Here is a 19786-nt window from a genome sequence, read left to right on the forward strand (position 1 = left end):
CTAAGTAGAATAATTTTAATTTTGATAAATTTAAGAATAGAATTTAAGTAATTCTTTCTTTCTCTCTTAATATCAATACATTCATTCATTCAAACTTATATCCTTTTCTTGACTTGATTTTCTCTTTCTTTATCAACAGTAATCTTACTAGAGGTTTTGATTTATCTAGAGAAAATCAAAACTCGAGTGGGATTTAATTGACTATTACACGATTAGAAGAATATATACAAAGATTAGAAGTAACGAAGTACTCTAATACAATAAAATATTAATTGACTTACGAAAATACAACTGTCTTCAATGTATTATTGTACCGTCTCAACATTACAAGTATTACGCTAGATGGCAGTAGTGTGTTATGATTAGCTGTTTTCTTGTTATCAGTTGTGTCAACTATGGAACCTTCATTGAACTCTGTGGACGGTTACTAGTCAAGATGACCTTATTGATTCAGTTTTATTTTTATTAAAATTTTCAAAATGTTTTGCGTTGTTTCACATTTTGCACTTTGCATTTTTGAAGTGTGTTTTAGTCATTAAACGTACTATAGTAACTTTTACTGGAATTTAACAGTAATAACAAATTTTGCCAATAATTCACGATTTTCGATAATTCGCAGAAGTTCGTGCATTAATTACCTCGAACTATCGAGAGTTGACTATGTAAATATATAAGGTATTCAATATATAGTTTTTTTTTAATCGTAACTGTTTGAATGTATTTTCTTTTCTTACAATTAGTACTATTCGTGTAGTAGTCTATCCGCCATATTGAGTCTCACTATATTTCGGTACTGGTTAGAATATGACGTGAATATGTTAGGAGGAAATCTACAAACGATTAGGGAAAATATTACTTGAAGCAAGTAAAGCGATAGATTTCGAAGTAAAACCCAAAAAGACAAACCTATATGATTGTCTCGTGACCAGAATATTGTACGAAATGGAAATATAAAAATTGGAAATTTATCTTTTGAAGAGGTGGAAAAATTCAAATCCTGATAGCAACAGTAACAAATATAAATTATACTCGGGAGGAAATTAAACACAGAATAAATATGGGAAATGTCTGTTATTATTCGGTTAAGAAGCTTTTATCATCCAGTCTGCTGTCAAAAAATCTGAAAGTTAGAATTTATAAAACAGTTATATTACTGGTTGTTCTTTATGGTTGTGAAACCTGACTCTCACTTGGAGAGAGGAACAGAGGCTAAGGTTATTTGAGAATAAGATGATTAGGAAAATATTTGGGACTATGAAGGATGAAGTTACAGAAGAATGGAGAAAGTTACACAACGTAGAACTGCACATATTGTATTCTTCACCTGACTTAATTAGAAATATTAAATTCAGACGTTTGAGATGGATAGGGCATGTAGCACGTATGGGCAAATCCAGAAATGCATATAGAGTGTTAGTTGGGAGGCCGGAGAGAAAAAGACCTTTGGGGAGACCGAGACGTAGATGGGAGGTTAATATAAAAATGGATTTGAGGGAGGTGCAACTGGATTAATCTTGCTCAGTATAGGGAACGATGGCGGGCTTATGTGAGGGCGGCAGTCAAACTCCGGGTTCTCCATAAGCCATTTCTAAGTAAGCAAATTACATTGTGGATATTACCACGCTGGTCATACAGCTACTTCTGTATTCCGACAGTGTGTGCTGAGATATATCGATTCATTCATTTAGTGTTCTGCTTAAGGGCAGGTCTTTCACTGCAAACCCAGCTTTCTCCAATCTTTCCCATTTTCTGCGTTCGTCTTTGTTTCCTCATATAATCCATATATCTTAATGTCGTCTATCATCTGACTTCTTCTGCCCCGAACTCTTCTTCCGTTCACCATTCCTTCCAGTGTATCCTTCAGTAGGCAGTTTCTTCTCAGTCAGTGACCCAACCAATTCCTTTCCCTCTTTCTGAACAGTTTCAGCATCACTCTTTCTTCACCCACTCTTTCCAACACAGCTTCATTTCTTATTCTGTCTGTCCACTTCACACTTCATTCTTCTCCATATCCGCATTTCAAATGCTTCTATTTGCTTCTCTTCACTTAGTCGGAATGTCCATGTTTCTGCCCCATACAATGACACATTCCATACAAAGTACTTCACTAGTTTCTTCCTTAGTTCTTTTTCCAGAGGTCCGCAGAAGATGCTCCTTTTACTATTAAAAGCTTCCTTGGCCATTGCTGTCTTTTTTTCGACTTCCTGGCAGCAGCTCGTGTTATTGCTTATAGTACATCCCAAGTATTTGAAGCTGTCCACTTGCTCGAGTGCCTCATTTAGAATTTGTAGGTTTATCTTCCTGTATTTTTCTTCCTATGACCATGCTCTTCGTCTTATTTGCATTCATCTTCATCCCATACTGTTCATAGCTGCCATTTAGCTGCAGTAGCATATCCTTTAGTATCATTTCCTCTTCTGCTAAAAACGCCATATCATCAACAATTCTTATACACTTTATTCTTCTTCCTCCTACTATCACTCCTCCCATGTTTTGAAAACAGTTCTTTACTGATTCATGCAAGTAGATGTTGAACAGTTTAGGTGATAGAGGATATCCTTAACGTACTCCTCTCCAAATTTCACTTCCTTCTGATATTTTTTCTCCTATCCTGACTTTGACTCGTTGTTTCATGTAAAGATTACTGAACAGTCTTGTCTCTTGCTGAGATATAACGGTTCAAATTGTTGATTTCTTCTATGCTAACGAATTTAACTAAAACAGCTTTATTAGCTCACATAAATAATATATATTATTTTAATGTACCGTAGTACATATAGTATTTCTATGCAGATATTCTGCGTCATCATGCGATGAAAGAGTAATGGAACGGAGAAAAATTCTCTCCGGCGCCGGGATTTGAACCCGGGTTTTCAGCTCTACGTGCTGATGCTTTATCCACTAAGCCACACTGGATACCCACCCCGGCGCCGGAGAGAATTTTTCTCCGTTCCATTACTCTTTCATCGTATGATGACGCAGAATATCTGCCTGGAAATATCATATGTACTTCGGTACATTAAAATAATATATATGATATGCGTAAATCACTTCGTGATTTAAGACGGCGCTTATTCCTTCGGATCCCGGCCAACTAGTCACTCATAACGAGTGCACCTCAGCACATGTGTGGACTTCGGTCCTACGTTCATAGACATCTATACGTAGTGCAGAGGGCGGCCACTAGAGGGAACCCAAGAGTTGGAACTTAATCTGAGACGATTCTATCCGGCGCCGGGGTGGGTATCCGGTGTGGCTTAGCGGATAAAGCATCAGTACGTAGAGCTGAAAACCTGGGTTCAAATCCCGGCGCCGGAGAGAGTTTTTCTCCGTTCCATTACTCTTTCATCACATAAATTATTTACTTCGGAATATATATTACTAGTGGCTTGTGCAGCAAATGCTGCAAACTAAGTTCATTAGACGTTCAAATAAACATTTTTAAGAGTTATTTTCAATGAAGAATACTAGACATTCGGAACGTTATTTGCTTCCATAACAATGAAAGATACTCTCTCTCGAGCCAATACTGAAGAAAACCACGCATATAAATATCTACACCACACCGTCATTAAATATATGAAAAAGACCCAACCCCATTTGATTAATGATTATAAAAATATTTGATTTTTAATAATGTTATTATCTTACGTAAGTTTTATAGCTTTCAGTAACATATACTATATATACTATATAGCCGCCACTCAGTAAAATATAGAAATCAAAATCTAATTTAAGTTATTCTCTACATCTACTTATATAACCCCAAAAGTTTCACTTTCATATCATCAATATAGCATTAATATGTATAATTAATGAAAAACAGTCACATCATAGCATTAACTACAATAATATTTCATTTCTAATGGTAATAATGTCATCAAACCACCTCAAGTTTTGTAGTTTTTAATATCCAATACACAGCTGTACCCAGAAAATTACACACCACAGAATCGAACCTGTAAATTATTTTCAGTAAGTTAAGTTTTTAATAACCAATTTAATTTGAGCTCTAAATATGTCAGCATTCTTGCAGATCATGGCCTTCGTGTAATATTGTTTACTGTAGTATATGTTTTGTTTTATTCTGAAATGCAACACGGCCGACTTGATGCTCGCTTCGCTTCTCCTTTACAAAAAAGCGAAGGGTATACCAAGTCGGACGTGAATGCTTTTAGCTAGTTCTCAAAACTGACGACAGATGGATTTTGGAAAATAGGAAAATTATGTTTAAAAATTGACATTTCACTGAAAACTACTATTTTTCCGAAAAAGTTTGAGTTCCAAGCTTCAAAATGAGGGGTCATTCATTAAATTCCGTCCAGCCGTTTTCCCTTAATTTCCATTACCAGTTCAAATTATATATGTAGATTTACGGTAAAGGAATGTTCAAAAAGAATATTCCAATTTAAAGCAAAAGGAAGGATATTAGCATAAATACTATCATGTGGTTTCACCAACACGAGTAATCCCTAGCTTCGGCACTGGCCTGTGTGCTTCGTCAGCGTGTAGTGAACTACCTTCAGTTTTTTTGGTGTTTCCTATCGTTTGTAGTAGGGGCATGCTATTAATAATTTTAACATTTTTTCAAGTTTTTACAAAAGTTATATCTATACCAATAATAAATCTGTAGCCGAAATTTTTCTGGTAATTTTCGATTTTCCAAAAATAATTGGTCCTAACATATATAATTAACCACCCTGAAACCGAAAATCGCTTTTTTGACATTTTTGTTTGTATGTCTGTCTGTCTGTCTGTCTGTCTGTATGTTTGTTACCTTTTCACGCGATAATGGATGAACGGATTTCGATGAAAATTGGAATATAAATTATGTTCGTTGTAACTTAGATTTTAGGCTATATGGCATTCAAAATACATTATTTAAAAGGGGGTTATAAGGTGGCCTGAATTAAATAAATCGAAATATCTCGCTTATTATTCATTTTTGTGAAAAATGTTACATAACAAAAGTTTCTTTAAAAGTAATTTGCGATACGTTTTATTCCTTGAAAAATTTTGATAGGACTGATATTTAATGAGATAAATGAGTTTTAAAATTTAAATAACTGCCATCTAAGGCCGTATATTGAATTATAAAACAAATGACTTCGTCTATAAGGGGCCTTGGACAGCAACAATCGAAAGCTGTGAAAGATTGCCTACAGAGAATGTTTCTGTGTTTGTATGAAGTAATATCGGAAGCTAAATTAACCGATTTGTATAATTAATTATTATTTTACCATTGGAAAGTGTAGTTTCTCTAGGTGGACATAATGCTATAATGTTATTACAGTAACTTCTGATATAATGTAATATAATATAATATATGTAATGTAATATTATATAATATAATTTAAGTTATTTGAAGGGTTCAGAACCATAGTGGGCCAAACGCCATTTACTGAATACGTAGAAAACAAGGGTTAAAATTAAGTTATTACCATAATTCAATGGAAACCTATAACAAGTAAAATAAAGTATACACATTAAATCTAAATGATGTCAATCTTCATTAAACTATGGTTGCATGTAATAAAAATTATAAACATGTTAAAGGAATTGTCATTGCACCAACGAGTGGTTTCTGGACCAAAATGATCGCATTTTAATTATTTGGATGCAATTTAAATTAAGTAACATATTAAACGATTTATCCTTCTATCAAACACGAATGTTCCCTGGATAAAATGTCCTATTTTAATTATGTAATTACTTTATATTTATTTCTAACGGGTGCAGCGGAGCGCACGGGTACGGCTAGTATTTTAATAACAAGTGAATCTCTAGAGTAATAAACAAAAACATGAGATGAAAAGGGAAGCAGAAAGAAAAGAGGAGGATAAGAAAAATTTAAGAGGACTGAAAAAAAGAAAATATAACGAGAAGAATTAGGAGAGGAAAATTATAAAAAAAAAACAAGAATGAGAATGAAATGAAAACAAAGAGTGTGAAAATGTGACGGAAAAGAGGATTGAGATCAAAAACATAGATAAAATAACTAGAGAATGATTAGCGTTTACCACAAGCTGATCCAGCAATACGTACATGAATACGATTGCTAATCTGAAGAGAGACTTGAATTACTTCGTGCATTGAAGTTGTCAAGATGCAGCCTTTATGGGCACTGGGATTCAAAAAGACGAGGGCTCTCTTGACAAGCAAAGAGGAAAACTTGACAAGAAATCATATTTCAACTACATATCCATATGGATGACCCAGACGTATATACGTAACACAAGTGTCTGTGAATATACTCCCCTTATTTGATTCGGAGATGAAGATTCAATCCGTATACAATATTCTTCTCCTCGTTCTATACACGTCCCAGTTTTCTATCAAGAGATAGGGAAAAATAGAAACGAGACGAGTGCATCCCATGACATATATCCTGTGTAGCATCTTCTCGAGATCACTGAACCAATCTTCAAGCATCTCCTTTAAAATTGCTTCGCGTGAGAGTACTTAAATTGAATTGACTGGCTCAGTCTGATTTACTACATGTTTTCTACTATGCAGTAACTCAACCTTTCTCGTCGCTCTGTAGAATCGTCTCCAATTCCAAGACAGTTCGTTTAGAATTCATACAAGGAGTATTTCCAATATGATTCGTTTATTTTCTTCATATTCGAATTTTCAGTTATTGATCATTATTTGTTTTTTTTTTTATTGTACATGAACATATTTTATTTTTTGTTTCAATTTTAATTTCTCTTATTTCAACCATTCAGTAATACAATATTGCAGTGGGGATCGGAATTCTCGTCACCGGAACTCCCGTCCTTATACTACCTAGTCACTGCAATTTTGTCACTCGGTAGTAGTAGTAGTAGTAGTAGTAGTAGGAGTAGCAGTACCATTAATAGTAGCAGTAGTAGTAGCAGGAGCAGTAGTAGTAGCAGTAGCAGTAGTAGTAGGAGTAGCAGTACCAGTAATAGTAGCAGTAGCAGTAGTAGTAGCAGGAGTAGTAGTAGGAGTAGTAGTAGTAGTAGTAGTAGTAGTAGTAGTAGTAGTAGTAGTAGTAGAAGTAGGAGTAGCAGTAGTAGTAGTAGTAGGAGTAGTAGTAGTATTAGTAGTAGTAGTAATAGCAGCAGTAGTAGTAGCAGTAGTAGTAGTAATAGCAGCAGCAGTAGTAGTAGTAGTAGTAGTAGTAGCAGCAGTACTAGTAGTAGCAGCAGTAGTAGCAGTAGGAGTAGCAGTAGTAGGAGTAGTAGTAGTAGGAGTAGTAGCAGTAGTAGGAGTAGTAGCAGCAGTAGTAGTAGGAGTAGTAGCAGTAGTAGGAGTAGTAGTAGCAGCAGTAGGAGTAGTAGTAGTAGTAGCAGTAGGAGTAGTAGTAGTAGTAGCAGTAGGAGTAGTAGTAGCAGTAGTAGGAGTAGTAGTAGCAGTAGTAGGAGTAGTAGTAGTAGTAGTAGTAGTAGTAGTAGTAGTAGTAGTAGTAGTAGGAGTAGCAGTAGTAGTAGGAGTAGCAGTAGTAGTAGGAGTAGCAGTAGTAGCAGGAGTAGTAGTAGTAGTAGCAGGAGTAGTAGCAGCAGTAGTAGTAGCAGTAGTAGTAGTAGTAGTAGGAGTAGTAGCAGCAGTAGTAGTAGTAGGAGCAGTAGTAGTAGTTGTAGGAGTAGTAGCAGCAGTAGGAGTAGTAGTAGCAGTAGTAGTAGCAGCAGTAGTAGTAGTAGCAGCAGTAGTAGTAGTAGCAGTAGTAGGAGTAGTAGTAGTAGTAGCAGTAGTAGGAATAGTAGTAGCAGGAGTAGTAGTAGCAGTAGTAGGAATAGTAGTAGTAGGAGTAGTAGTAGCAGTAGTAGTAGTAGCAGTAATAGGAGTAGTAGCAGCAGTAGTAGTAGTAGTAGTAGTAGTAGTAGTAGTAGTAGGAGTAGCAGTAGTAGTAGGAGTAGCAGTAGTAGTAGGAGTAGCAGTAGTAGTAGGAGTAGTAGTAGCCGTAGCAGGAGTAGTAGTAGTAGTAGCAGGAGTAGTAGCAGCAGTAGTAGTAGGAGTAGTAGCAGTAGTAGTAGGAGTAGTAGCAGCAGTAGTAGTAGTAGTAGCAGTAGTAGTAGTTGTAGGAGTAGTAGCAGCAGTAGTAGCAGCAGTAGGAGTAGTAGTAGCAGTAGTAGTAGCAGCAGTAGTAGTAGTAGCAGCAGTAGTAGTAGTAGCAGTAGTAGGAGTAGTAGTAGTAGTAGTAGCAGTAGTAGGAATAGTAGTAGCAGGAGTAGTAGTAGCAGTAGTAGTAGTAGCAGCAGTAGTAGTAGGAGTAGTAGCAAGACTAGTAGTAGTAGCAGCAGTAGTAGTAGTAGCAGCAGTAGTAGTAGTAGGAGTAGTAGCAAGACTAGTAGTAGTAGGAGTAGTAGTAGCAGTAGCAGGAGTAGGAGTAGTAGTAGCAGTAGTAGGAGTAGTAGTAGCAGGAGTAGTAGTAGGAGCAGTAGTAGTTGTAGCAGTAGCAGTACTAGGAGCAGTAGCAGTAATAGTAGTAGTAGTAGCAGTAGGAGTAGTAGTAGCAGTAGCAGGAGTAGTAGTAGCAGTAGCAGTACTAGGAGCAGTAGTAGTAGTAGTAGTAGCAGGAGTAGTAGTAGCAGTAGTAGTAGTAGTAGTAGTAGTAGTAGTAGGTTTATTTTGCCTGGCAGAGTTAAGGCCATGAGGCCTTCTCTTCCACTCAACCAGGTTTCAATAATATACATGAAATACAAAATTAGATTACAAAACAACACAAAAGAAAATACGTCAGAAATTACATAAGATATAGTAGAAAATTACAATAGTCAAGATCAGTTCCATAATATAAAATTATAAATAGTCAAGATCGGTTACATAATAATAAAATAAAGTAGAAAATTACACATAATCAAAGTCAGTTACATAACATAAGGGGAATATACACACTCACACACACAAACACAATTTATAAGACCTAAAATGCTCGAGATAAATTCGACGATCAATTCACTTGAGATATATTATACAGTTAATATACTAATAGGAGAATACATGTGGGTTACAATGTTGATTAGCAAAGTCGTACTAAATGGCATGCAAATACAAATGATTAAGTAATATATCAAGATGAGAAAAAAAAGAAGAAGAAGAGAGAGAGGAGAAAAAAATAACAAATTAGTCATTTAAGACTATTTAGAAACTTCCGCAAGAGTCTAGTTCTGTTCATTAAAAACATTTCTAAGTAGAGTGTGCTTAAAAGATTTTAGACTCCGACTGCTCCTGATTTTCTGTGACAAGGAATTCCAGGAACGAGCTGTGTGTATTGTGAAGGAAGCAGAGTAGAGAGATGTTTGATGGAATGGAATTGATAGAACAAGGTTATGCTGTGAACGTGTATCACGGTTGTGGTGGGATGCTAAAAGAGTGAAGCGAGGAACTAGGTAACTAGGTGTGGAATTATTTAAAATCTGATACAGCAAACAGAGTGAATGAACTGAACGTCTCTCCCGTAAACGAAGCCAAGATAATTGAAAGAAATACTCGGAGACATGATCATAGCGACGGCTGTTAAAAATGAAACGAACACAAGCATTATGAACACGCTGAAGCCTCAATGACAATTCAACACTAAGATCACTATACAAAACGTCGCAATAGTCAAAGTAAGGCATCACCAGGGTCTGTATCAAGATCTGTTTCAGTTTAGAAGGAAATAAATTTTTCAGTCTTTTCAGTGAATGCAAGATTGAGAAAGTTTTCTTACAGACATATTTTGCCTGTGCATTCCAGCTGAGATTCGAGTCGAAATGGAAACCTAAGTTTTTAACCGTAATACTGAATGGTATTATAGTATTATTTAAAGTCACTGGCAAAAATGTATTAATGCTGATGGAAGATAGTAATCTTTGATGTCCGGTATTTTGGTCTTCGACATTTTGGTCACTCGATATTTTGGTCACCAGTACACATTTTCTTAAGAACAGTAATTTATTTTGACAAGCAAAACTTACATAGGTACACTGTATAAAAGTGATGTGATCAATGTTTCAAAATTGCCACACTCTATCCTTTCTGTTTCACTCTGCAGTAACTGCAGGACAGAATATGAAGAAGGTTTAGGCTTTTCATGAGAGTGTTAATGGGTCTGTGCCATGTCTCACATGTATGGTTCGAGAAAGAGTCTCTCTAGGTCTTATACAGGGTGGAAGGTAACCTTTTACAATCCTTCTGGGATATATCTCGAATTATGACAAACAAAAAAGTCTAATAATAAGGGACATCACAGTTTAGTATATACAGTTGCGAAGCTCAATACTTACTAAATATGCAAACATAGACAGTTGAAATGTGCATCCATAGAGAGTTGCTAGCCACCAGGATCGCTACTATCGCCTCATCACAGACTCTTTCCCTAGCAGACGATAAAATGTATTGTACTTTTGATATCGTGTTCTTTTAAAAAATTAACACCTTCCTTCCACTATTGAAATACGAAATACATAAGGTTTATATATTATTTTCATAAAGTATATATTATATTTTATAAACTCACCTTCCTGGATCTTTCGGAAGGATAAATCTGAGCTCTTTTTCTTAGAATTTATAGTGCAACAAACGTCTCCTTGTCCCATATTATTACTCAAATTATTGTATTTTAGCCATTTACAGTTATTACAACCGATAACGAACATTTCACAGTTTACACAACTTTTCACAACAATGCGAAATACGGCACAGTCAATGCCTTTTCGATCTAGACCAGGGCCGTAATATATGTTCGGGTTTTCTATTTCAGTGTATGGAGCTCAGAGAATTATTATATTATAACTTTATTGCGTATTATAGCTAAGTTTTATTTAGCATAATGTGTCCATAAGTTCCCTTTACTTCTTGTTGCATAATATGTTGCAGAAATAATTACAAAACTGTGTTATTTTAATGTGAAGAGAATTTTACATGTTAACATAATCTTTTCGCATCAACACTTTAAATTTAGAATGGAAGCTATTTTGAGGTTTAATAAAAAAGAATTTATATTGTGATTTTAATATAGCACATCTACTTTCCTTGATAAAAACAGAAAATTTATCATACCACTCTTATGAAATTAGTGTACGTACGATTGTTACTTCGTCTCTTAGGTAGTAGATAAATACAATAATTCAATACTCAATTGTAGTATTAAAATACAGACAAATTGAATGTGTGGAGTATCATACATGACATTATGCTTAATTATAATGTATAATTGCGAATTTAGGAATATATTCGTAAGATATAGTAAATATAACCTATAATATTTCCATATGAATGGTAGGGCATTGGAGACCACTAAAATTAGACAGAAATGGGCAAATGGTACAGTAAACATAACCTATAATTTCAACATATCTAAATATTCGTGCAGTGTAACTGAAAATTATTGAATCGTGCATAAATGAATGTACAAGAATTTCGCAATATTTAATCGAAATAAAGGCAGGTAGGTCTATTACACATACGAACAACGTAATTTTCACACCAAAAGTAATATTACACCTTAACTCGCAAGGAATTATGTCTGAAGTGTCTCGTAATCATTGTTTTAAATTTTATTAATGCAATTACACTGCATTTTAGAGAAATATGTTACTTTTTATGCATTCCAATTAATTTATATGGTTGAAACGCCGCCCTTCGTGATCGGGTTAAACGAGTCACATGGTCTGCCTTACGGCCTGTATTAGATCACGATGCTAGTGACACAGTCTATTGTTCCTAGTACACACAGCGCTCCAAGCGGCTAGCAACTATCGCGAGAAATGCAAAAAATCACCTCAAGCTTCGCGACTGTATATACTGGACTGTGGGGACATCATTTTATTTTTCTTCAATTTTTATTATACCTGAATTTTTCAATGTACTTCACTCCCACCCCCTCTACTAGTAAACTTCCATTCGTTCTCCACATAGAAGGCCGCGTATGCGGTTGTAGTAAGCAGTACTGAGATAGTGAGTATAGTACGTTCCAGAAATATGTTTGCATTTTCCAGTGACGAGCTTTCAGTATTGAATCATATTTTCGCACAAGTACTGTCGTCGTTTGCTTACGTCGCATCCCGGTTTCCCCCACTCATTTCTTCGTTTCTACCTGCCCCTCTGTAAAGACTACTGGGTGTTCAATTCAAAGTGTGTCATGGCTCGCTGTATGCCGTCATGTGGCTAGCCGATGAGCCAAGAGAATTCAATCTCCCTACACTTCCGCAGAGAATCTCCCTACACTCCCGCAGAGGCGTATTACCTATGTGCCAGAGAAGTTGCCTAGCAAAGTACGGCGTTCATTCTGAAGAGTACGTACCGATACGTATGGTGAAGCCGGTAGTGGAAAGAATGTGAACTCTTTGGAAACACGTACTGAGGTGAGTTTTATTCTTACTGTCGGGATATGGGGAGAGGGTAAGACGATTACTTACGTATTTGTTGGCATTAACTTGAACGGTCAACATGGACACGGAATATTTTATTTTTATTGTGGAATGTTGCTGTACGCAACCGAAGATAACAAATACCCTGCGTAGGACTTGCCGGCGCAAAACACAGTTGGAAAGAGGTTATGGTAGCACACACCGTACAGACCGCCATCTGTTGCTACGACGTTCAGGTTATACCGTACACGTTCTCAAGTTCAGATTGAAGAACGCCTTGATTAATAGGCAACTTCTCTGACATAAAAGCTGAAACTCGCTTCAAATCGCTGACTCATCAACAGTGACGTCATGACACACTTTGAAATGAACACCCAGTAGTGGCTGGGCTGTCTTAGCTCTTCTCTGAAAACATTAATTTCTGTTAGGAATTGGACGTCTACGTAATATTATACAACTGTTTAAAATAACTTAAATAATAGGACCTCATTAAGTAATTAACTGTTACGTGAGTTACGTGGGGTTTCATATAAGGACACAAAGTGGAACAACACATTTAAAGGGATGTCCTTAAACTTTTGGTAGAAACTGTATTTCACGTAAAGATATGCAGCAAAGTAAAGCTATTCAAATGTCCTTTTTTTTAGTTTTGATGATTCTATTCGTGTGCTATTGATTTTTCCTGGAACACAAGTTTTTTTTTTTTTTCTGAATGTACCAAAAGATTTTATAACAAGTGTGGTGATGATGATGATAATGATGATGATGATGATGACGACGATGATGATGATGATGATGACGACGATGATGATGATGATGATGACGACGACGATGGTGGTGGTATTAAGTCGTTTAGGCTATTACCTTTATAGAGGAATTCTCTTCTTCATCAAAGGCATTGATTATGTCAACAATTTTGTCATATTGTTCAGCAGAACACAGAGGGCCTTCTAATTACTTCCCCCACTGGGTTATTGATGTACATAAATTGTAAATTGAACCCTTGCATTAGTTAAGTGAACTTCATTGCACCCTTCAAGTAATACAATCAAATTCTAAATTAACATTTTCCAAGTTCCATTAGGATATAATTAATTGGGATACTTAATCACTCATTTAAAGTTTGTGTAACCGCAACCTGTATATATTTTTGTGCGAGATCGTACGTATTTGCTTGGTTTCCGCACAAAACCAATCCGCGGAAAGTCTAAAATTCCACATTCAGTATTCCCAACCTAACACACATAACAATTTCCCTCTTCTTACTGCTTAAGTGACATATTGATTTTACTGCTTTAGGCTTTTAACATATTATTTTTAGAGACGTTCAATATAGTAGGCTAATAATTATAAATTGGAAACTTACCACTGCAATTTCACCTAAATTGCACTGTTAATTATTGTTTTTAAATATTTGCGAAAATTAAGTAAACTCTACAACTCCACTAAAGTTACTGGATTCGTGATGCAAGTAACATTAAGGAAGCCGTGAAAAAATCAACAAGATTCCAGATCATCATAGATTGGGGGGGGAAAAAAAGACAGACGTATATCACGGCGTGCTGGAGTATAGTAAACACAGAAAACATTTTAAAGCAACAATGTTGAAGATAGATATTTTTGTTTTTCAAATTTGCCGTCATTGAACAGAAACCAAGATGGAGATTTCATTGCAACTAATTATAAATTCCTCTTTCAGGTATGTAATAAACTATCTTCGCACAAAATAATGTACGATATACGAGCGATATGTTTTCTTTCAATTCTCGGAAATTAAAAAAGCACAACTACGTTTCGCTTTTTCAAACTTTTCCTCGAACATGAAAACTTCAACATACTGCTCTTGTAACGCATATTACTATTTTGTGGCTTTACTTTGTTTATAGTGAGATTTTTCTTTTTATTTATGTTATTGTATTTGTATTTCTGGTGGTGTGGAAGAGAAGGCCTGATGGTCTTAACTTCACCAGAATAAATTAAATAATTATTATATTAGGCTATATTATATTATATTATATTATATTATATTATATTATATTATATTATATTATATTATATTATATTATATTATATTATATTATATTATATTATATTATATTATATTATATTTACAATCACTATGCACGGTGAAGGAAATTTATCTGGAAAACTTCTGAAGTAATATGTGTGATCAAATCAACATATTTTGTTAAGAAACTATAAACCCGAAGTGCTTTCTTGTGAAGCTAACTATAGGCAGTAGTTAAAAAGAAACAAGTTTATATCATCTTTATTATAACAATGATTCATTATCGCAGTTGATCGACTTTATTAGCCCACTATTTAAAGACGGAAGGTACATGTCTTGGAAACAATTTTTACCTTTGTCATTAAATTATTTATTATTTTTTGGGAATTAAGGTTTATTTATTTATGTTATTGTTTTAAGGGCCGATTTCACCAACATGTTACTAATCCACAATTAACTAATTGTAATTTAACTTAAATTCGGAAGTTAAATCGTATTTAATTCGTTTGCATTTCACCAAACTAATACACATTTAATATAAAGTAAATTAATTTAATTCCCAATTAAGTCATCACGGCCTTCGGGATCATAGTAAAATCATAATTCCGAAGGTCATGTGCCTTGTTAATGTAAGCAGTGACCTTTATAGTGAGTTTATTTGTTATATTACGACAAGAAAATGTTCGTCATAAACAAAGGTAACCTCAAACCATATTAAAATCATCGAAAACAAAAAGACGGATGAGTAGACTTCAGAAAAAGATAAGAAAGGCTGGGAATAAGTAGAAACAGATTTCAATGCAAGAAAACCTCATCCCAATGTCTTCAGCAATATTGAAGACAAAATCGGAATAATATGAAATTAGATACAAGTAAATATCATTCAACAAGCAAAATGGAAAGACTTCATTGATTTGTGCTATTCTAAAGCCTTCAAACTTAATATTAGACCTACATGATAAATGTGATATTCATATTATTTTAGTTGCCGTATTTTAGGCAACCGAAGATTGATTAAACGTTTCTTCAATAAATTTATTTTTTAAATAGTATTATGAAGTAGGTACTTTACTATCAGTTGCAAATTCTAAATCACCTTCTGTACTATTCAAAATATCCTAAACCACATTTTGAAATCTTTTTAGTCCATTGTATTAAAATAATCTTCTCTTTCGGAAAATATCCTCGCCAATCTTGGTAAGAAGTCACCATTTTCAAATATAAAGCCCATCATTCTTCTCGCCATGGTTAAAATTATCGTCGTTAATGCAGGATTAATTATTTAAATGGCCAAATATTGACCAATTAGCTTAAATGTAGCTTAATGAGAGCTGAAAGCCCAATTTGTGTTAGTGAAATGTATTGTCCCTTTAAGTATCAATTAAAAGTATTTTAAGTGACAATTAAAGTTAAATATGTTTGATGATATCGGCCTTAAGTTTATTAATTTAAGTAAACTTAATAGAACACGTGACCTTTGTCCAAAACACAGGGTGTTAAAAAAAAGTATCCAATATTTCAGGAGGTGATAGTATCCATCAAAACAAGAAAAAAATGTCTAATAAACATGGGTCCTACAACACATACTTTCTGAGATCTCAACACTTATTCATAGGAGGTGCTCAATGTGACGTCCACTTATGGCAATGCATTCTCCACTCTATAATATACTGTAGCAGACTACTAGATAATCATATCGTAATTGACATCCCTGGCATAGAATACTGATACGTCGCAAGAAATACTGAAAACAAAAGTTTGGTTGAGGATGAGAGGGGTTCAGCAGAAATGGTGTTGTGAATTTTCTTAATCAGCATGTGTAGGCTAATGAAAATCCCCATGCAGTTGAAGAAACAAGGCATCAGCACCGATTCTCAATCAACTTATGGGCAGGCGTTCTTGGTGCTAGATTAAGAACCATACGTGCTACCACAGAGATTAACTGGGACTCGTTATCAGGACTTTCTTATTAACGTATTGCCTACCTTGCTGGAGTATGTGCAAAGGCTACAGATGTGGTACATGTATGATGGCACATCACCACATTTTTTTCCGAAATGAGTGTGAACACCTGACGCTGACATTTCAGGACCGCTGGATTGGTCGGGGAAGCCCCACACCTTGGCCTGCTTGTTCCCCAAATCTAAATCCCCTAGACTTTTGGTTATCAAGAACAACCAGGTCAATTTTAATCAAGAACAATCAGGTCAATTTTAAAGAGTGCGTGATTCCTTATGTCGAAGGGCAGAGGAACTGCGATAAATGGACGTCACATTGAGCACCTCCTACGAACAAGTGTTCATATCTCAGAAAGTATGTGTTGTAGGACCCATGTTTATTAGACATTATTTTCTTGTTTTGATGCATACTAACACCTCCCAAAATATTGAATACTTTTTAAACACCCTGTATATGATACCAATTTTCATACATCCTACATAGAGTTAGCTATGTGCAAGAGTTATTAACGAACCAGCTAAGTTTTTCTATATAATCGACTAGCGTTTCCTAATTTAAAAACAGCTGCTTGCTATATTGATTTTATAATGTTATGATAAGTCATTTGACTGTATTACAATTGATTCATTAACATTATAATATTGGCTTACCTTAAATCTCAAAAATTAATTATAAACTTACATAGTCAACATGTGTCACCTACGAAGTAAATATGTGAGTTATGTTGGTATAATTTAAATTTATTGCTACAATATAGTATGCCTTTCTAAAAGGCATTTTTCAAAGATTATTGTACCTTTTTTTACGTTTTTATTGCCTTTTTTGCCTGCCTATTTTAAGTATTATAAATGCCTAAACATCCGGGGTCTAGTTATGATAAGTCATTTGACTGTGTTACAATTGATTGATTAACAGAATATTGGTTTATCTTATAATATTGGTTTATCTAAAATGTCAAAATAGTAATATGCGTTACAAGAGCGGTATGTTGAAGTTTTCATGTTCGAGGAAAAGTTTGAAAAAGCGAAACTAGTTGAGCTTTTTTAATTTCCGATAATTGAAAGAAAACATACCGCTCGTGTATCATACATTATTTTGTGCGAAGATCGTTTATTACATACCTGAAAGAGGAATTTCTAATTAGTTGCAATGAAATCTCCATCTTGGTTTCTGTTCAATGACGGCAAATTTGCAAAACAAAAATATCTATCTTCAACATTGTTGCTTTAAAATGTTTTCTGTGTTTACTATTCTCCAGCAGGCCGTGATATACGTCTGTCCTTTTTTACCCCCAGTCTATAAATGCGAACTTAAAACAAACGGTAAGGTTATGTAATGATTTATTTTTCATTTTAATATTTTAACAATATTATTTATATAACATATTGCAGTAATAACATCGGCAAGTTTAATTTTGCCGGTCAAGGAGATGTTTAGAAATGGAAAATATCTTTGACATCTAATTCTGCACATTGAAATTAATTTTTACATTTGTGCAGTTATTCAGAATCACTTTCATAACTTTCCCTGGATTTGTCGGGAACCAGAGAAGCACAGCCTTGTTCCCAAGCCTCTTCAACTTCAAGATCCACATCTCCTTCGTTCAAAGTAGCCGGCATGATGAGTCTGGAATCTTGTTGATTTTTTCACGGCTTCCTTAATGTTACTTGCATCACGAATGCAGTAACTTTAGTGGAGTTGTAGAGTTTACTTAATTTTTGCAAATCTTTGAAAACAATAATTAACAGTGCAATTTAGGTGAAATTGCAGTGGTAAGTTTATAATTTATAATTATTACTATATTGAACGTCTCTAAAAATAATATGTTAAAAGCCTAAAGCAGTAAAATCAATATGTCACTTAAGCGGTAAGAAGAGGGAAATTGTTGTGTGTGTTAGGTTGGGAATACTGAATGTGGAATTTTAGACTTTCCGCGGATTGGTTTTATGCGGAAACCAAGCAAATACGCACGATCTCGCACAAAGTCATTTGACTGTGTTACAATTCATTGATTAACATTATAATATTGGCTTATCTTAAATGTCAAAATAGTAATATACGTTACAAGAGCGGTATGTTGACGTTTTCATGTTCGAGGAAAAGATTGAAAAAGCGAAACGTAGTTGAGCTTTTTTAATTTCCGAGAACATGAAAACAACATACCGCTCGTGTATCGTACATTATTTTGTGCGAATATCGTTTATTACATAGGCCTACCTGAAAGACGAATTTCTAATTAGTTGCAATGAAATCTCCATGTTGGTTTCTGTTTAATAACGGCAACTTCGGAACACCAAAATATATTTCTTCAACATTGTTGCTATAAAATGTTTTCTGTGTTTACTATACTCCAGCAGGCCGTGATATACGTCTTTCTTTTTTTTCCCCCAGTCTATAAATGCGAACTTAAAACAAACGGTAAGGTTATGTAATGATTTATTTTTCATTTTAATATTTTAACAATATTATTTATATAACATATTGCAGTAATAACATCGGCATCTGGAATCTTGTTGATTTTTTCACGGCTTCCTTAATGTTACTTGTATCAGGAATGCAATAAGTTTCGTTGAGTAGTAGAGTTTACTTAATGTTTGCAAATATTTAAAAACAATAATTAACATTTAAATTTAGGTGAAATTGCAGTGGTAAGTTTCCAATTTATAATTACAGTATTACTATGTTAAACGTCTCTAAAAATAATATGTTAAAAGCCTAAAGCAGTAAAATGAATGTCGCGCTTAAGCGGTAAGAAGAGGGAAATTGTTATGTGTGTTACGTTGGGAATACTGAATGTGGTATTTCACACTTACCGCGTATTGGTTCTGTGCGGAAAACAAGCAAATACGCACGATCTCACACAAAATAATATGTTAAAAGCCTAAAGCAGTAAAATCAATATGTCACTTAAGCGGTAAGAAGAGGGAAATTGTTATGTGTGTTAGGTTGGGAATACTGAATGTGGAATTTTAGACTTTCCGCGGATTGGTTTTATGCGGAAACCAAGCAAATACGCACGATCTCGCACAAAGTCATTTGACTGTGTTACAATTCATTGATTAACATTATAATATAGGCTTATCTTAAATGTCAAAATAGTAATATACGTTACAAGAGCGGTATGTTGACGTTTTCATGATCGAGGAAAAGATTGAAAAGCGAAACGCAGTTGAGCTTTTTTAATTTCCGAGAACATGAAAACAAACATACCGCTCGTGTATCGGACATTATTTTGTGTGTTATTACATAACTGAAAGACGAATTTCTAATTAGTTGCCATGAAATCTCCATGTTGCTTTCTGTTTAATGACGGCAACTTCGGAAATCCAAAATATCTTTCTTCAACATTGTTGTTATAAAATGTTTTCTGTGTTTGCTATACTCCAGCAGGCCGTGATATACGTCTATCTTTTTTTTTCCCCCAGTCTATAAATGCGAACTTAAAACAAACGGTAAGGTTCTGTAATAATTTATTTTTCATTTTAATATTTTAACAATA

General features: G+C 34.6%; 1 protein-coding gene across 3 annotated transcripts in view; it reads left to right on the forward strand.

Moving 5' to 3' along the window:
* Positions 1-19786, forward strand: part of LOC138703637 (acetylcholinesterase-like) — a 2088928-nt gene that overhangs the window by 2031155 nt on the left and 37987 nt on the right. The window lies entirely within an intron of this gene.

Source organism: Periplaneta americana, chromosome 7 (assembly GCF_040183065.1).
Source record: "Periplaneta americana isolate PAMFEO1 chromosome 7, P.americana_PAMFEO1_priV1, whole genome shotgun sequence".
NCBI lineage: Eukaryota > Metazoa > Arthropoda > Insecta > Blattodea > Blattidae > Periplaneta > Periplaneta americana.